This window comes from Pinus tabuliformis, chromosome 7 (assembly GCF_031772625.1).
Source record: "Pinus tabuliformis cultivar Carrire ecotype Pingquan chromosome 7, CPIR1, whole genome shotgun sequence".
Taxonomy (NCBI): domain Eukaryota; kingdom Viridiplantae; phylum Streptophyta; class Pinopsida; order Pinales; family Pinaceae; genus Pinus; species Pinus tabuliformis.
In genome coordinates this window covers 224,916,494-224,935,222 of record NC_142293.1, presented here as the reverse complement: position 1 = coordinate 224,935,222, position 18,729 = coordinate 224,916,494, and the positions used below count along the sequence as shown (strand labels likewise).

At 36.4% G+C, this 18,729-nt stretch overlaps 2 pseudogenes; both read left to right on the top strand.

Annotated features, from left to right (window-relative positions):
- Positions 1–14,438: 14,438 nt before the first annotated feature.
- On the top strand, positions 14,439–15,713 carry LOC149246663 (cytochrome P450 720B2 pseudogene; annotated as a pseudogene).
- A 301-nt stretch (positions 15,714–16,014) lies between these two features.
- LOC149246662 (ABC transporter G family member 27 pseudogene) lies at positions 16,015–16,323 on the top strand (annotated as a pseudogene).
- The last annotated feature ends 2,406 nt before the right edge of the window (positions 16,324–18,729 follow it).

The following is an 18,729-nucleotide window of genomic DNA, read 5'->3' as shown; positions in this document are numbered from 1 at the left end:
CACATGCCATTTGTTGAATTGTTCTATTGATTCTTTCTACCACCCCATTTTGTTGAGGATTCTTACGTATAGAAAATTGCATCTTGACGCCATGCTGTTCACAAAATTCGAAAAAAATAATTTGATATGCATTATCCTCCCGTGTCAGATTTGAGACATTTAATTTTCAAGTTTGACTCATTCTCTACTAAGGCTTTGAAGACTTTAAATTTATCAAATGCTTCATCTCTATACTTTAATAAACTAATCCAACACATTCTAGAAAAGTCATAAATAAATAAGACGAAACAGTGTTCACCTCTAAGTGACCTTTTCTTACTGGCCCGCACAAATCAATATGAATAAGTTCAAGAGGCATACTTGCAGAACCTTATTTTGCATTGAATTGTACCCAGGTTTTCTTACAGAATTGATATGATTTGCATATGGTATTTTCTGGTAGAGGGATGTTTAGCAAATCACAAACTGCTCCTAGCTTGTTTAACTTGTGTATTTGACTAAAGCTTATATGTCCCAATATTTTGTGCCATAACCAATCTTCTTCTACTTTTCTTAAGTAACATTGTTCTCGACCTCCTTATAAGACATATACATTACCTGGAGTTCTTGTTCATTTTATTATGGTCTTTGTATCGAGATTTCGGACCACACAATTCTTTGATATGAAAATAACTTCATTCCCTTGGTTACACATCTGGTTGACACTTAACAAGTTATGCTTCAACCCATCAACAAATAAAACATTTTCAGCTTTAACCTTTTCTTTTAACATAACATTTCATTTTCCTTTTATTATTTCCAAAGATTACGTTATTTTCTTTATTTATTTCATTAAAATACATAAATTTATCTTTATCACCTGTTATGTGTTTTGAGCATCCACTATCAATGTGCCACAAATTTTCTTGATCTCATGCATATAAAGCTAGACCATAGTTCTCAAATTCAATGCTTTTCTTTTTCCATAACTTAGATGTTTTTTCCATTTTCTTATCCTAAGATATTGATCACCATTTTCTCCTACAGTTAGATTATTTATGCCCAAAGTTATTGCAAAAGGAGCATTCAGTTTCATATTGAAGAGGAGAGAAGGCATTGTGAGAATATTTCCCATTCTTTTGTTTTCTTGCTTCCCTAGTCATGATAGTTTGTAAGAAACACATTGAGCAACCTTATGACCAAAATTGCAACAAGAAAAACATTTTCCATTAAAGTAGAAGCGTCTCGGAGTATAGTACCTTCTAGTGTTGTTATTTTGATTCAATCGAGAAGAATTTACCTGGGAGGTATTTGGTCCTTTATTCTTTTGTTGTCAGATGGAGTGATGTTGACTGCTTCTTTTTACTGCGTTGAGATAAATTCTTGTTTCTGTAGAAGACTTTATAGTCTTTGATGTTTCTTCACAATATCCAAGACCTATCTTTATAAGAGGTGAGTGTTGAACTTTGATGATTTCATCCAAGGTTTCAGATCCTTTAGAAAATCTAAGATTAATAATTTTTTCTTTCTCAAGTTCTTTCCTTAGACTGACTATTTCGCATTCTAGCTTCTTATTATGTTCTTCCTTTTCTTTGATTTGTTTCTTCAAAGTTTCTTCTGTTAATTTAGCTTCTTCTAAATAAATCTTAAGATGAGATATTTCTTCAATAAACACATCCATTTCTTCTAGGGCATCCATGAAATTATCGTTAGACTCATCTTCAATTGCCATAAATAAATGAAATGATCAAATCCATCTTCTTCATCACTATAATTATTGCATAGACAAGGAAATGGATCACATTTAGAACAAAATCCCATACTTGATAATGCTTCTAAATATTTGCTTCTATTTATGATTTTCTTCTTGTGAGTTGCTTTCATTTTTTTCTTCTTTCCCATTGCCTTGGCTAATATGCTTCAAGTGATCAAGCTTCTGCTAAAGGAACTGCTCTGATAACAATTGTTGGGAAAAATACTGGGGGGGGGGGGGGGGGGGGGGGGGGGGGGGGGGGGGGGGGGGGGGGGTGAATCAATATTTTCAAATCATTAAACTTTTCAATTTCATATCTAGATTTTTGTACGCGACTTTATTGAAGGCAACCCACGTATGTACGTGATTGTTATTTAGACAACTAGCGTACATCCAGTAAACTTACTTTTTCAATTAATTCATCTTCTATTTATCTTAAGCCAATGTGCCAGTACTTCATTAAACATTAAATAGATAGTAATCATGTGCAGTAAGAACAAAATATGTCATCACACATAAGCAACACACATGAACACCAGGATTTAAGGTGGAAACCCAATGTGGGAAAAAAAATTGTTGTTATTTTCTTTGTCTTCTTTTAACATAAAGAAAAACTTCTTACAATCTTGTATTTAAAAGGACTCATACTAGCATGTAGGAACTCACCTGTAGAAGGGTACAACCTTCGCTTGTTCTCGAGCACCCACTGTAAGGAAGCACCAACCCCCTAATCTCGCTTACGGGCACCCACCAGAAGGGAGATCCAACACCTTGATCTAATTTACCAGCTACCACTGGAAGGAAGCTTCAACTCACTCATTGAAGGCTCCAACCCTCAACTCTTCCAGGGACCATGTTTCATAAATTTTCATACTAGATCCACTTGCAACAACACATCACAAATTGTAGGCCACGTTTCATCAAATTCTCAAACTAGACCCACTACTAACATTTAAGCCAAAAACCAATCATCAAAACTAAATCTTATCACTGTAGCTCAACCATTGAACCAATCAATCACTAAACCAACAAAACCACCGAATTATTGAATCAACCAAATCAACTGAAACCCAAATCAATCAGCTTAAACAGCCAAAACAGTCAGAACATTATAACCAGAATACCAATCAACATACTGCACATTACAGAAACGAGATTATGTTACTGAAATCCCTAATCAACCATATGTCAAAATATGTACACTACTTTATAGTATAAAACTCGCGTGTATGTGCTTTCCATGAAGCATACTCACGTATAGATCTTAAATCAGTGATTTTTGAAAACTAAACCACTGTCAATATGAAATAAATATTGAATCATACTCATATCTACTACATCATTCTGAAACAATCACAGAACCTTCACTAAGCTTCAATCACAAACAACAAGTATCTTCAAAATTATTCAATCAATCAATCTTCAATCAAAACATCACTGTTTAAGCCCAGATCATTAAGAAGACTTCATTGGCAGATAACAAAAACACAATAAGATTGATTAAACTGATCAAACATCCTTTTCATCAAAACCCTAGTTTTTGTACGTGCTATCCTTAAATAATATCCGCGTGTATACGCAATTTTTAGGAAATAAATGTGTGCATACATGACTTATAAGTATCACACCCATGTGTGTACGTGCCTTTCAAGCCATAAAACCCGCATACATATCTTCAATTTCTGATTCAGACCTTCGCTACAACACAAAACTTCAAACATACCCAGATCTTGGCATACACAAAAAAAATCACCCGTTAAGACTCTATTAACACATATCAAATCACCTCATAATCAAGATTGTCATCTCATATCTATTGGATCTAATCCATCATCAAATTCTCGGGCGCATACTTAGTTTTAGATCAAGAAAAACACCAACATCCCACTACATGCATATTTTATTCAGATCTAACTATTCATAAAATATTCATCACTTGCACACACTACCACTTTATTTTCATCTCTTTATATAGCTTAGCCCTTATCCAATACCATAGGTCAAAACCATACTCCAACTGATGGTTTTCTTCGATGGGATCAAAACATCTGTTGATAGGCTCAATACCACATGGCAATACCATGGTAAGCAACCTTGGTATTTAGAAGACCATGGTGAGGAAATTGTACGTGCCTCTGCTTCTTCATACCCACGTGTGTATGCGCCTTTTCTTAATAGAACCCGCATATACTTCTTAAAATTTCAACTTTTTCATTCCTCTACATCTAAATTGATATGCCTTTGATCAAATTATTTATCACATGTAGGCACATCCTGTTTACTTCTTCATCAAGTATATTTACATAAAAGGACAACTCATCAAGTAGGTTTCCATCAAGGACAACACATAATTCATAATGCCAACACATATACCATAAAAATATGAATGCAACACATATTTATCCATGGCATTATTTTTTGTAATATCAAGTATTTTATATTACTATAAAAAAAAGTACATCGATAAGTATTGCAAGCTACTGGTCTACCACTTAGGAAACCAGAGCAATAGACCAATTTCCAAATTTTATAGCTGCATATATCATAGTATATTAGATTATCTTTCAAACTTTAAAAGGAACTAGAAAATAAACTAAAACAAAAAACAATAATCATGACGATGAGAGTGCCATCGTAGAAATGTTTTATAAAACATATGGCTTGATTGATCATTACCCTATAGGAGAATCCATTGTGATGGATGGATGCAACTCAATGTCATCATCCAAGGAAGAAAAATCAAAATTTTCCAAATTTCTTGGTAAGAATTAAAACTTTCTTACTTAATCAATCCACTTTGTCCATTACTTCAATCATGCAGATCATAATTTCTTTTTTAGTGCCCACACAAGCTATAAGTACCCTACCCATGAGAGTTTTGATATGCCATTATAGGTTGATTCGTTCTCTGCAAGAGGAATAGTGAGCTCTGTTGAGTTTTCTATCATAGAAATAATGAATCTTCTTGCTTATTTTACTTAGTATTCAACATCAATAGTCACTCTCCAAACCACTCAAGGAATTATATCTCTATATCTGGGATGGGAGAGCTAGAAATTACTTCAATACAAGTTTGGATGGTAGAGGGGGAGATATATCAGGGGTTGTAGAGGATGCATGATGACCCATCTGCCTCCTCACCCATTAGAGGAGAGTCAAATCCTAACCATGAAATGTGAAGAATAATGAGGGGGGAAATAGATGGAGAAAATACAGTAAGGGAGGGAAAGGTTGAAGCTTGAGATGAGTTTGAGAGGAGATACAGGGGAAAAACTAGAGGTGGACCAAAAGTAGAATTGAGAGAGGTGGTAGGGAAGCAAGATGATAAGAGTTGGAGAAAACCAAACCTTTACCAAACTAGGAATGGAGTGATTAGTGAGGCATAATACAAGAACCATGAGAAATGGGATTAAAAGTGTATTTGAAGGAACAAACCACCCAAAATTAATAAACCGAAGGAGTGTTAAAATAAGTAGAACACAAATATCCCAAGACACGATAAAAAAAACCAAGAATGAGAAGTTTAGTAATGAAGCATTTGTTTGAAACAAATATGGTTATGATACTAAACCTAAAACTCCTCAATATATCTCGTATAAATATATAAGCACACTTGGTGCTAGTTATTTTCCAACTGAAAACCACAGTAAAGCTTGCATGCATCAGTAGCTCCATCATAGAATTCACATTTTCCTATACTTCCTTTAAACCAATTCCTCCTAGAAATGGTAATTTCAAAGAATCCTCTAAGATCGCACAAGTGGTTTCCATCTTACATATTGTAAATAATAAGAAAAGTGTTTATCGACATATGCTATCATGCTACTCTCCACCTTGGGATCGAGATATAACTTCTCCCACCACCCTATGTCATAATAGTGGATTAATCACCCAACAAATTCTATGATTATGTTCTGAGGTACCTCTATAAACTGAATTCAATATGGATCATCCTTCCTAGGAATCTTACACAATGAAAATTGTCACTTCGATGACCTCCCACAGATTAACCAAATTTCTCATCAAGCTGAGTTGTGCTATATTACATGAAAAACACCATTCAAGGGTTGTTCTTCCAATATTTCTTAAATGTCCAACACACATTTCAAACAATGGAGGCAACCCCCCACCATGTGAACACCCACCATGGGGATCCATGACAATATTTAAATCCTTAAAAAAATGAATATTTCTACCTTAAACATGTGTTCTTTGAATTTTTTTTGTGGGTACTTCCAATCTTTTATCCAAGTTAACATTGATGAACTTATGTTTAGAATTAATAAAAACAATGACCTTATCTTGTTCAATACTTCCATGAACCTATAATATGAAGTTATCACATGAAAATTAAACCCTAGTACTCTTATTATCCTTCTTCAAAAAATGAGATCCACTTATCCAAAAATACTTTTTAATAGTCATCATGGAAAAGTGTTATCATCTTGTTAGGGTTAAGAAAATTTCACTACATATCTACATCATCATTTAATTTATACATACAAATAATTGTAATTCCTTTCCCCATGATGCTTTTATATTTTTTTATGTATTCTTAAATACGAGGTCCATCATCTTTCCTTATCAATTGCATCTTGCTTATTAAAACCCAAAAATAGAACTAGGGAATGAAGTAAAATCATTTACTTTTCAATGGATCTCCTTTATGTAGTTGGGTTTGAATCCAAATATGTAAAAATAATCATAACTTTGGTTATATCTATTCGATTGGCACTTATGACCCTAATTATGAAATTTAATGACTTTTTTGGATATATAGGTACTATTTTGACTAAAATATGTGTACCATATCAAAAGATATCCAATGTACAAAATTCCCAACCATCATTGAAAACCATAAAAAATTTATTGTTTTTTCAATCCGTAATATCTTCACTTTTTAAACTGCATTTTGGATTTTGTTTTAATTGATAATTTCTTAAAGAATAATTTAGATCTTACATTGGTTTATCTAAATTCTATATAGAAAATTCCTAAAATTGACCTAAATCACTATGTACTCTGTGTCCTACATAAAAAATCAATAGAGAACAAGAAAACCTCCAACTTTGTTCCCCAAAATTATCCCACTTCATGCCCAAGAAATAGTACTAATATCATTTGTAGTAAAACTTCAAAGATATAAGAGATAATCTACCATAAAACTTCAATAAATTCTTTAATATCAAATATATCAAGATATTCACCATGAACAACACAATATTAATATAGAGAGAAGGATCTTTAAGGTAGGGTAACACCATCAAATACTTCCTATGGAAGGAATCACTCCCTGAGCCATGCTTACTACAATATAATACAATCCAACACACATCCAATATAATGATACTCACGTATATTTAAACTTTCTCATGAATATTCCTAGGCGTCTTATGTCAACTACCCCTTATTAATATATTTTTTCATTTTAATTATATAATGAACCTATACCATTATTGTGGACAAATTACATTCATTACCCATTTGGTTACCTTTGTATGTATTTTATAGATTCATTTAGGTTCTATTACATCTTTCCTAAAGTCGCAAGTGGAGTTCATTTGCAACTTCAGGGACCCTATTGAAGATGATGATTTTTAACTATGATGTTGATTATGTTGATTATTTAACATAGAGGAATGACATGGAAGATGTTTCTAGTTCCCCTTTATTGATTTATTTTTTCACTCCCACTCTTTTTTTCTCGTCCCCAATGTTTCTTGACTTAGTCATTTTTCAAGTAAAATGTGCAGAGGTACTTCACCTCTCTGCACTTTGCACAATTCCGCACCTGCACTATAGCTTTTTGTATTTCTTATACGTAGTTACTTTTCTTTGTGTGTGAAATGATTCATCAACCATTATTCAACACATATTGTCCTTTCAAATATCCACTATTCCCGCAAATTAAATCCTTTGCACAAATTTTTTTATGCACTTTCATGTTTTTTCACAACATTCCATAAACTTACCTTTCTACTTTTGTTCCATAGTGAAAATCAATCATTTGATCCTTTAGAGGCTAATTTAAATCTCATTTAAGGAATTCTATTCCTTGAGATGTAAAAGGGTGCTTGATATTATATTACATAAATCATATCCACTTGCACCTTCATATCGTATTATGTGAATTAACTTTGTGTCATGTCCTACCCTTGCATTATGGATATTACTTAACTAGTCACCTTGACATTGAGTTACATGGATTTTTTGTTATACCATCTCTTTAAGACTAGTAATAAGTTATTAACTTTCATAATCACTCTCACATATCTCAATGAAGGTGGTACATGAAAAGGTGATATTCTATTAAAGACTACCATAACTCGAGGATTTAACAGCTAAGATTCCCACTAAGGCATAATTGATCCATCAAGTATCTCCAAATACATTAAACAAATGAGAAATATGGTGAATAAAATAAGGAGTCAATTTGTGGAGAAACAACCAACTCATTAACTAGATAAGGAAAATGTTTCCACTGGTCTACTGCATATCAATGGTACTTAAAGTTGGCTCTAAAAGAAAGACAAATAAATAGAATTTGGAACATAGGGTTGTTGAATGTTCCATGCATCCCAAAAGTCTCTGACTTAAAAGAGATAATGCAGTAGTGTGAAAAATAATTTGACTCCAAGACTAGAGTTATCAAGCTCAATTCAAAGAAAAATCTATTGCTTCTTATTCCAAATATTTTTAAGAGAATTCTAAAGCGACTAAGCCTAATAAGAAGCATAGACTCACCTAAGTTAATTCTTTCCTACATTCACAAGTTGAAAAATTGAATATTCTTCAAGAGTTTGTATTTCCCTCTTCATCCACCCCGTCGAGTATTTCTCCCATATACATATCTATTTTTTCTAAGCCATATAAATATATTTCTTGGTTATTTTTGAGTTATGGGGTGTGAGTTGAGTTCAATGGTTCCCAAGGTTAGTATTGTATGTTTTGTATTTGTATTTCAAAAGAGACAACATGTTTGATTTGGGGGAAGTCATATCCAACAAGATTTTGTCTCACCTAATCAACTTCCAAAAACCCAAAAAATTCTATATAATGGCCTACCTAGTGATGGCTAAGTATCATGCAACATATTCCATCGATTACCCTGAAAAAATAACATGAACTTAGATACAGAGCCAACTCAATTCTAGTCTCTTATGTTGTGGAAGCACAAAGCTCTATTTTGTTTCTGTCAGGTCTAGGATTATTTCATCTACGAGTTTAACATGTGCTAACAGGGTATGAGCACAAAATCATTTCCAATGAATCATTGAAGTTTCTAATAGGGAAAGGGATATATGATGATTGAGAGGATAATACTCTCATTAGTATATATGGATATCAAGGAAATCCCTTACTACTCCCTAAGTTTGTTCTTGATATATACTTTGTTGTTAAAGTATGTGGAGAGTAACATTATTGGATAATTATATTTGATAAAAGAAGGAAGATAATTTATTACACTCGCTTTTGTCATAGGAGGGGTTATAGTAAGAAATATTTCCCATTTTGTAGAATTTATTGGATTATTAAAATCCTTTAATTTAATTGAATTTAAATTTATTAAAGGTTTTAACCCAAAAGGAACCTTTTATTATCACTTGGCATCCATTAGATATGAAAATTTCTTATCACTTGGCATCTCAAAAGAAAATGGAAAGAATCAATTTGGCACTTCTAAAAAACATACCTTCATTGACAATGTTACGACAGAAGCAAGTACCAATACCAAAGAAACGACAAAGAAAAGCGGGAAAATGCCCTCAAGCTCCCATGCCACTCAAGCACCACAAACTAATTGAATTTCCTCTATTGAAAAGAGGAGAAAAAAATAATTGCTATAAGAGGACATTACAACGACAAAAAATATAGTGACAGTGATGGAGAAAAGCCACCCCCTCATGCTTCCCTTGAAAATCCACATATGATTTCAACATTTAAAATTAAAATCTCAAGTAGAAAAAGGTCACGAGATGCAAAACGACCCATGGAAATGGAAGTAAACAACACTACAGTTCCAGAATGGGTGATGACATGAATGGTTGAAGCCCAAAATTTTGTTGAAGAAATGGCTCCTAAAGAGTCTGTCTTATTTTAATACCAATATTTAAATATGCAATATACCCATTATGATAAATCTACAAAAAAGTTGCAATTTGAAAAGGTGCAATAAGAAAGAAGAAAATAGTGAGTCAGATGAAGAGAAGAATACATGTTTCAGAAGTTGGGCCTTCTAGACTCCTGAAACTACAACAATCTACAAGGGATGTTGTTGCACATTCAGTAACAGAGCAAGAAGCTAAAACTTTGAGATTGAAGAAAAGTACATGAGCTTGAAGAAGCTCTTAATATAACACCCTTGTTCATGGCTCTATTTTCTATTCAAGCACCCAAAGTAGCAATTACACCTAGCACACCCTAGAAGATTAGAAAGGAAACACATTTGTTAATAGGAGCCAAAACATCTATCACTATGAACATTAAAAAGTGACTTTAAATTATAGAACAAGCATGAGAATTTTTCTCCATTTGAGAAATTTATGTTAGAGAATTAAATCATTTCTGAATAGTTACAAAGAGACCTTGAAAATGATAAAAACAAATATGCTAAAAATTATTTCAATACGTTTGTAAATAAGATCAAATCTCTAAATGAAATCCAAAGACATCACCAAGGCTTTCCTACTCCAAAGAGGATTAAACAAATCAAAGCAGGGTTGTCTACTAGAAGTAAAATGCTCAATATGATCTTGTTGAATGTTCAAGCATTAATGACCATAAAAGCAATAGTTTCTTATAATCCATTAATATTTTTGATGATCTCAAAGGCCCCTGAATGATTATGGACTCCATGTTGATCCCTATATATGCCTTAAAATAAGAATTTCATGTTATCATAGTATCATTAGGGGATGACTTCAACAATTTGGCCGACTTTCCATAAGCCTAGATCAAGAAATGGTTAGTGATGTTTGTTAATAAAAATAACAACCAAATGGCTAACATTTTACAACTTCAGTTAGATGATTAAAAAATAGATCATAAGATATTTACTCTGAGAGTGAAACAAGATATAACCATCCCACCTGTTGTCACTCACTACAAAATGTGTTTTCAGTTGCCCAGAGTGAAAATAGCACTGAATTTTGAAGCCATCTTGCAAGCCATAGAAGCTCTCAAAGATAAATCAAACCCTCTCCATTAGATAGTTCTTTGAATAATCTTTCCAACGGTATGTGCAAGTCCAAAAATATACTTCTGGATTAGAAGTTAGAGCAGATTGAAGCTGCCCTTTGAAAGCTAGAAAACAAAGAGAAAAGGACCAAAGGTAAGGGTCATCACAAATCAAAAACAGAGTTTTTCATAGTAGCAAGTAGGGGAGGATAGAGAAAACTTGCGATCAACAATCGCCGATATCGGTGACCAGAAATGTCATAGGTCTAGGGTGAATCAGTGATCAACATCCATAAAAAATTTACTTACCAAAAGAAAAGAAAAACATCCAGTAGCCACAATAAGGTAGAACAAGCCAAACTAATACCCATTTCATGTCATTTATATTTAATAGCCTCAACATTATTGTTCAAATATTTCATAATCTATTGGCACCACATTTAACAAGTCATCCAAGGGGGTGGAGATGGCGTTAAGTATGCATTGGATCAATTTTTAATCATAATATTACATTGAATGAAATAGTTGCAGCGAAGTTTCCTTCCCTACTATTTCATGATATGTTATACATTTATATATGTTTCATATGTTCCAATCTCCATAGTTATAATATTTCAACAAAAGCTACATTAATTTGCAGCTGTATAAATTTTGTTATGTTGCCACCTACATTGGCCTTGCTGGTTGTTAGACTCAGTCTCGTCAGTTCTCTATCAAAGCCAAATTCACCAAGGTTCATTTCTCGTCATTGGCAGTCATCAAATGCCATTTTGGTCAAAAAGAGTCATTTAATTCTCGAGTCCAGGGTTTTGTCTCCAGAAGGGTGAAATAACACTTGCAGGCCAAAGAGAGTTTCAATAAGGTTTCACTTCAAAATTCTCATTATTAATAATGATGAAGGACATTTCTTCTTCAAAAGTCTGTTTTGAAGAAGAAATCATCAAGTTTGTTTAATACATGATTGTTAAGGTTTTTCAAGTTCTACATTTCTTCAGGCAGCCCTGGTCATCTTGCCTGGTTTCAGTAGCCCCTATCCCTGCAGAAAATCAGCCAAGAAATGTCATCATTTCCAGCCAAAATCCGAATGGGAATTAAAACACTTCTATAGTATAATTTGCTATATTTGCATAAGAATCTTGCACTGTAGTTCCCAGATCCAATTTTGTTGTGACATTTCCAAGGGAAAGAGTCTAATGAGCTTATAGGATGGCTGAATATATTGTTTTCCACCAACACTAGGAGAGTTGAGTTATTTATCATTCAGGGGACCAGCTCCAAGAAGATTTGCTAGCACCACCAGTGGATATCAAAGTCATAATGTCCAGAGTTGAGGGCTTGCAGTAGTTGAGATTAAATATATGGTGGTTGTCATTTTCAGATCCAAGGACATGTAAGTAAGGAACCTGTTCCAGATTTATTTATGCTCAGAATTTCAAGGTATTATGGCCGCATTGATGAGGGAACCATAGAGATTAAGCGGCCAGCACTTCACATACATTATTGTTGATGCACAAATGCTATAAGAAGGGAGTTGCCAATCTTAGTAGATGCCGAAAGAAAAAGGGAAGGTCTGGGTGAATTGCTCACAATGACAGATTATGTTGTGTGCTCAGCAAAGTTTCCTCAGCCAGAGAGATGGGATACTGCATATTGTTGTCATGCTTCTGCTATATGTTCGGGCAATTGTAAAATAGGCCTGAACAGAGGCACCATCTATTGCAAGTGCACTTCTTGGTATGGCTCTGAGATTGCCTCGCCTTAAGTGTGTAATTGTGACTTTGGGTGAAGCAGGATGTATAGTGTTTGAGTAACATATGCAAGAAACCACCGAAGGTGAAATTTCAGACGTAAATATTGTGTTGGAGTCACTACAGAAGAAAGCCAAAGGACTAAGTAGCAACCTACCTATGTCAGTTTCTTCGGAGGTAGAAAGCCTTGAAAGCAGATGAAGACAGGGAAAATCTATGGGAGATTGCTTGTAGGAACCAGTGAAGTTATACCTCCATCAGAAATTGTTGACACTACCGAACCAGGGGATGGATTTATTGGTGCCGTATTATATGCTAGTTGGAGAAATCACCTTTGCCGATATTAATCAGGGAGGTTTTTACGTTGCTCCAAATGGAGTCCCACGAATTTTTGAAGATCATGGGCATTTTGGGACAGTGTCGATGTTAGAAGCGCATGAATGCAGGTTGAAGGATATTGAGAAAATGAAGCAAGATGCAGATGTAGATTTTGATCCTACAACACCGTACTCTTCTTCAATGGATAATGTGCCATTAAAGCATTCTATTTGGAGTACCTAACATAAAGATGCATCAATCTCCAACGCAGGAGAAGAAGACAGCACAGACAGATTTATCTTCTCCCAAGGGTCATGTTGATTTATTTGACTCAGTCAGAACCAAATTGAGAGAATCGTTGGCATCTGCATTGGCCATGGTGTGGGATGAATAATCGAACGCGGTGTAAAAATGGAAAATAATTTGCAGATTGAATCAAAAGTCTCGAACAAGGATGGGTTCACATCAGGAACAAAATAAAATTTAGATTAACTCTGAGTTAATGTACCATACAATGGCGCGGCGCATGGGGAGCACGCACGGCACATAGGCCCAACGCGGAGCACTAGGCTTCCTGCCACAGTGTTATCTTTAATGGGCGCGACGCACTGGGCGCGCGCATGACGCACATAACCTCCCAAAGTAGAATTGTGCCACAAACATTACAATGAATCCAATTCTCTTGCTGCAGTTCCAGATGGCAAAGCTACTCCGAAAGGAAATAAATTGGCTTCAGTATATGACTGATTTGGTCATGTGGAGTGATCATCCAAAATCTGCTTTTGTATTTGGTAGCATTCTTTTATAAGTCATTTATTCGCAGAGGGGGAATCGACTTGGATGATATCTCCACAAACTATGAGCTAAGTGAAGCAGACGTCCTTCGTGTCATTCGAGTGATTCTTCCGCCAGCCAATGCCTGGAGAGGAGCAGGGAAACACGCTGGTAAACATTTCTTGTTGGAAGAGTGTCAGACTTATAAGTTCATTCTAAACCCAGCCATTCTCCACCAAAAGAAGCTGCCTTCATGTCCACAAAAGTTCTGAAACGTCATCCCAAATACCCATTGCTCGACTTTTCTGGTCGCAGATTTTGCATTGGAACAATCTATGACAAAAAGGTGATCTATGTAAGATGTGGTGTAGGAATGTGGAATGCAGGTGTAACGACTCAGATGATGTCTGATCTGTTTAATATAGTTGGAGTTGTGCATTTTGGCATTGCTGGCAATGCAAACAATTCTTTCTCAATAGGGGATGTAACGGTCCCAAAATATGTTACCCACACTGGAATCTGGGAGTGGCTGAAATCAAACGACACAGAGGAGGCGGCCTGGAATGACACAAGTACAGTAATCAACGCAAGAGACAAATATGAGAATCCTTTAAAGAGGTGCGATGCCAAAAACTAAGATGAGAGTGGAAACAAAAAATTGGAATCTCAGGCACAGTTCGAATCAAATCGAAGATGTTGAGGGGAATGATCGTTACGGCCATCATAAAGGAGGGAGTGGCATTAGCATTCAAACGGGTAACAGTTGTTCTGTGAAGAAATCATTGCAATGGCAATAATGGCGAAAACCCTTCATTCGTTGCTAGTCGGCCTGGTCTGTTTTGTGCTGGGGATGTTACTGCTTCAGCTCTACAAATTAGTGTGGAGGGTGTACAGTCACCGCTATAAGTTGCCACCTGGTTCTACAGGGTTGCCATTGATTGGAGAAACCATCAGTTTCTTCCGAGGCATTAATTCCACTGATCAACCGCGACGGTACATTCAAGAACGAGAGAAAAGGTATGGGGAAATATTCAGATCAAATTTGTTTGGAAGATCTCGGATTGTTGTGTCCGTGGATCCAGAATTCAACAAACATGTCCTGCAGCACGAAGGCAGGCAATTTCAAGCCAACTATCCCAAACCTCTTCGAAATCTTATCGGCAAATTTGGTTTACTTGCGGTGCACGGAGATCTCCAGAAGAAGCTCCACGGGACGGATGTGAATTTGCTGAGGTTCGAGAGGCTGAGTGTGGATTTCATGACGGACATACAGAACCTTCTGCACACAACCTTGCCCAAATGGCAAGCGAAGAGGGATATCCATCTTCAAGAGGAGTGCCATCAACTTGTTCTGAATTTGATGGAAAAACAATTAATGGACTTATCGCCTTCCAAGGAGACGGAGGAGATTTGTGAGGCGTTTGGCCATTTCTCCGAAGCTCTCCTCTCCATTCCCCTCAGAATCCCGGGGACTGTGTATGCCAGAGGATTTAAGGCCAGGGAATTTCTGATAAAAAGGATTTATGAGGGTATAGAAGACAGAAGGAAGCATCCACAAGTTGTCCGTAATGACTTGTTAACAAAAACTTTTGAAAGAAGACTCATTTTCAGAAGAATTTATAGCAGATTTTATACTATTCCTGCTCTTTGCTGGTCACGAGACCTCATCCAGATCCATGCCATTCGCTATCAAATTTCTCACAGATTGTCCCAAAGCATATCAGGAATTGAAGGCTGAGCACGACGCTCTGTTACAGAGAAAAGGGAATCAAAAAAATGAAAAGCTCACTTGGGATGACTACCAGTCGATGAAATTCACCCAATCTATCATAAATGAAACACTTCGTCCTGGCGACTTTGCTCCAGGGAGTCTATCTTCTCATGATGTGCTTGAGTATCTGGTAGAAGCCTATGAGACCAACGTTGCGCCTATAGAAAGGGCAAAACTGATGGCACTGAAATGAAGTAACCGAGGATTTGAAATCATCTGTATCTGCAAAACATGAATGGGGTGCAACATGGTGGGATCAGTTCTCGATTTTGTTTGTCCGTGGTCTGAAAGAAAGGTGCCACGAATACTTGAGTTTTTTTAGAATTGCACAGGTCATCTTAACAGCTCTTATTCTCGGTTTGCTCCGGCGGCAATCAAAGATAGATACTGCCAAAGGACTTCAAGATCAGATGGGGTTGGTATTTTTTATTGCTGGTTTTTGGGGATTCTTCCCGGTCTTTACAACAATTTTTACTTTCCCTCAAGAACGAGCAATGCTGGCTAAGGAGCGAGCTGTTGATATGTACAGATTGAGTGTTTATTTCATGGCTCGCATCTTAAGTGATCTGTCCCTAGATCTCTTCCTCCCCATTGGATTTTTGATTATTGTTTACTTCATGGTGCACCTTCGCATGACCATTGCAGCCTTTTTTCTCACCATGCCTACGACATTCCTCAGCATCGTTGCTTCTCAGGGTCTTGAACTGGTCATCGGTGCTGCCTTTATGGATCTCAAGAAGGCAACAATTCTGGCTTCTATTACCATGATGGCATTTATGCTTGCTAGTGGTTTCTTTGTGTAGAGAGTTCATCCGTTCATCAAATGGATCAGGGCTTCAAAAATAAATAAGACAAAAACACTTGTCAGAAGAATAGAAATAGATGGTCTAGTCTGTCTCCAGCCACGATTTCATGGAACCTACACTGCAGTTTTTTCATTTTTATTGGTCATCGGAGAAATCAAAATGTAACGTTGCTTCAGTCACTGATTGTTTTCTTTTCATTTCTGTTTGCAATGATTAAATAACCCCCCACTTTGGGTCGATCCATTCCCACGGTAAAGTCTATTTATTGTACGAAAATTTATGTGTCAAGAGTTCTGGATTTCTGAGGAAAGTGTCGGAGGAAAAAAAACCCAGCGCTTCATTGTACAGATTTGACAGAGAAAATAATTGAATGGTACAGCTCTGTTTCATGAGATCCTTGCGGTATGAATTTAGCATGTTTTTCTTCTCCTGTTTCATATGTCTCTTGTTTCTATTTCGTAGTTTCATTCATAATCGTTTTCGGCTGAATGCTTTTAAAGTGAGAAAGGCAGAATCCAATTTATTGCTCTGCTTTGGGAAAGTGTTCATATTTAATGTTTTCTTCTGTTTGACAAGGATTCATCTTCTATGCCCTTGTCAACCTCTCAACAGTTCACCCACTCCACAATATTTCAAATTTGATGTTAAATTTCCTGCCTATCTTGCCTCAGGAGATAATTTGTGTCTTTGATTTAACTTCTTTTTTCATGTTGTTCCTTGACCCCACGCTGCCCAGAAAACCCAGTCATTTATCAAAATACCCTTTCTTATCTATTTACTAGCCTAAAATCAGCTCCCATTTTTATTCATCTCGCACCTGATTGCTCATTTTATCGAGATTGACTGGAGAGAGCCCTCTCCTGTCCTCATAGGGCTAGCTACGAGGCTGAGCTTGGTTTGATGTTGCCTTGAACCTGCCTTCCTTTAGCCTGAGGCAGATTCAAGCGCTAACATAGTGGCGACCATACTGGGGACCAAGTTGAAAATCAAATCCCCTGGTTTCATAAGAATTCTAGGCTTCCGGATGATGAGCTTAGGATTGGAAAGGTTGAGTAAGTTGGTTGTGTCCCGTGATTTCTCTCAATAGCACGCTGGCTTCAAGACGATATACCAGAGCGAATCCGGACCCGGACCCTCCTCACATTTACGAAAATCCAAATTTGATCCCAAGACTCCTTCGTCAAGAAAGCACCATAACTCCCGTGTTCAAATCCCCTTCATGTCCCGATATTTTTGAGTATCTCGAAGAGCTTGAGTTTGACGAACGATTTGAGATATCACTGTTTGAATCTAAATCCGAAAAGGCTGTTGATTACACCGTCCCTGATCCACAATTTCTTGTAGACCTTGAGACGGAAAGAGCTAATAGATTAATTGATAACTACATTGCCACACAACCCCAAACTCCAAGTGCAAGCCCCTTGCAAACTGTGCACACTCCTCCAACACCTCCAAGGCCAAATCCACCGAGAATGATGGCTACCTATTTTTCTCCTCTTATTCTGCCCCAAATCCTAGATGACATGCCAAATGACTATCAAAGTAAAATCTCGTTTTTCGATGGCACTCCTAACGGTATTACAGCTCAACAACATGTGGATAAGATGAAAGATTTCTATGAACTTCATGAGATCGATGTGGAGAACGTGGCAATGAGGCTCTTTGTACAAACATTTGCAGGTGATGTGAGGAAATGGTTCAGAGGTTTGACGGCTGCAAGTATCACCACCTTGGCTGAGCTACAAAGGCAATTTTTTGAACAGGTGGGAAGTCAGAAAGAATCCCCTTCAAATTCTGGCCGCATATGAACAAATCAAGCGGAATACCGGTGAGTCGGTCCAAGGTTAATGTGTTATATTTAATGCAGTCTACAATGATATCCCAGACCATCTAAAGCCACCGGTGGGACTAGCAATGATGAAGTTTCCGAATGGCTTTGATGCTGACATGGTGTACCAATTATGAGAGAGAGAACCGGCTACAATGGAAGATATGCAGAAAATTGCAGTCAGTGTTGAGGCTAACATGCTGTCCAAAAGAGCAAGAGCGAAAGCAGAGAAGAAAAACACGGTGAAAGAAGAATCTTCTTCAATGGATCAGCTGCTCAAGAAGGTAGAACAGATGCTCGAAAGGGTAAAACTTGGCAAGCCAGAGCCACAAGTTAGGAATCCTAACTTTCGTGGCAATAGCAACCACAATATAGGATAAGACAAAGAGATCAACGGACTCAAGAGCAGACAACACAATAGCCGATACAAACACTTTTGCAGCAAAATTTCGTACATGGACCAAAATCAGATGAGGAAGGGAATGTAATAGGCAAGGAAAACCATCTTTTTACTCCAGATGAGCTCCCTACTTACGTCACCGAAGAAGAAGAATGCGCAGTGAACTCAACTACAC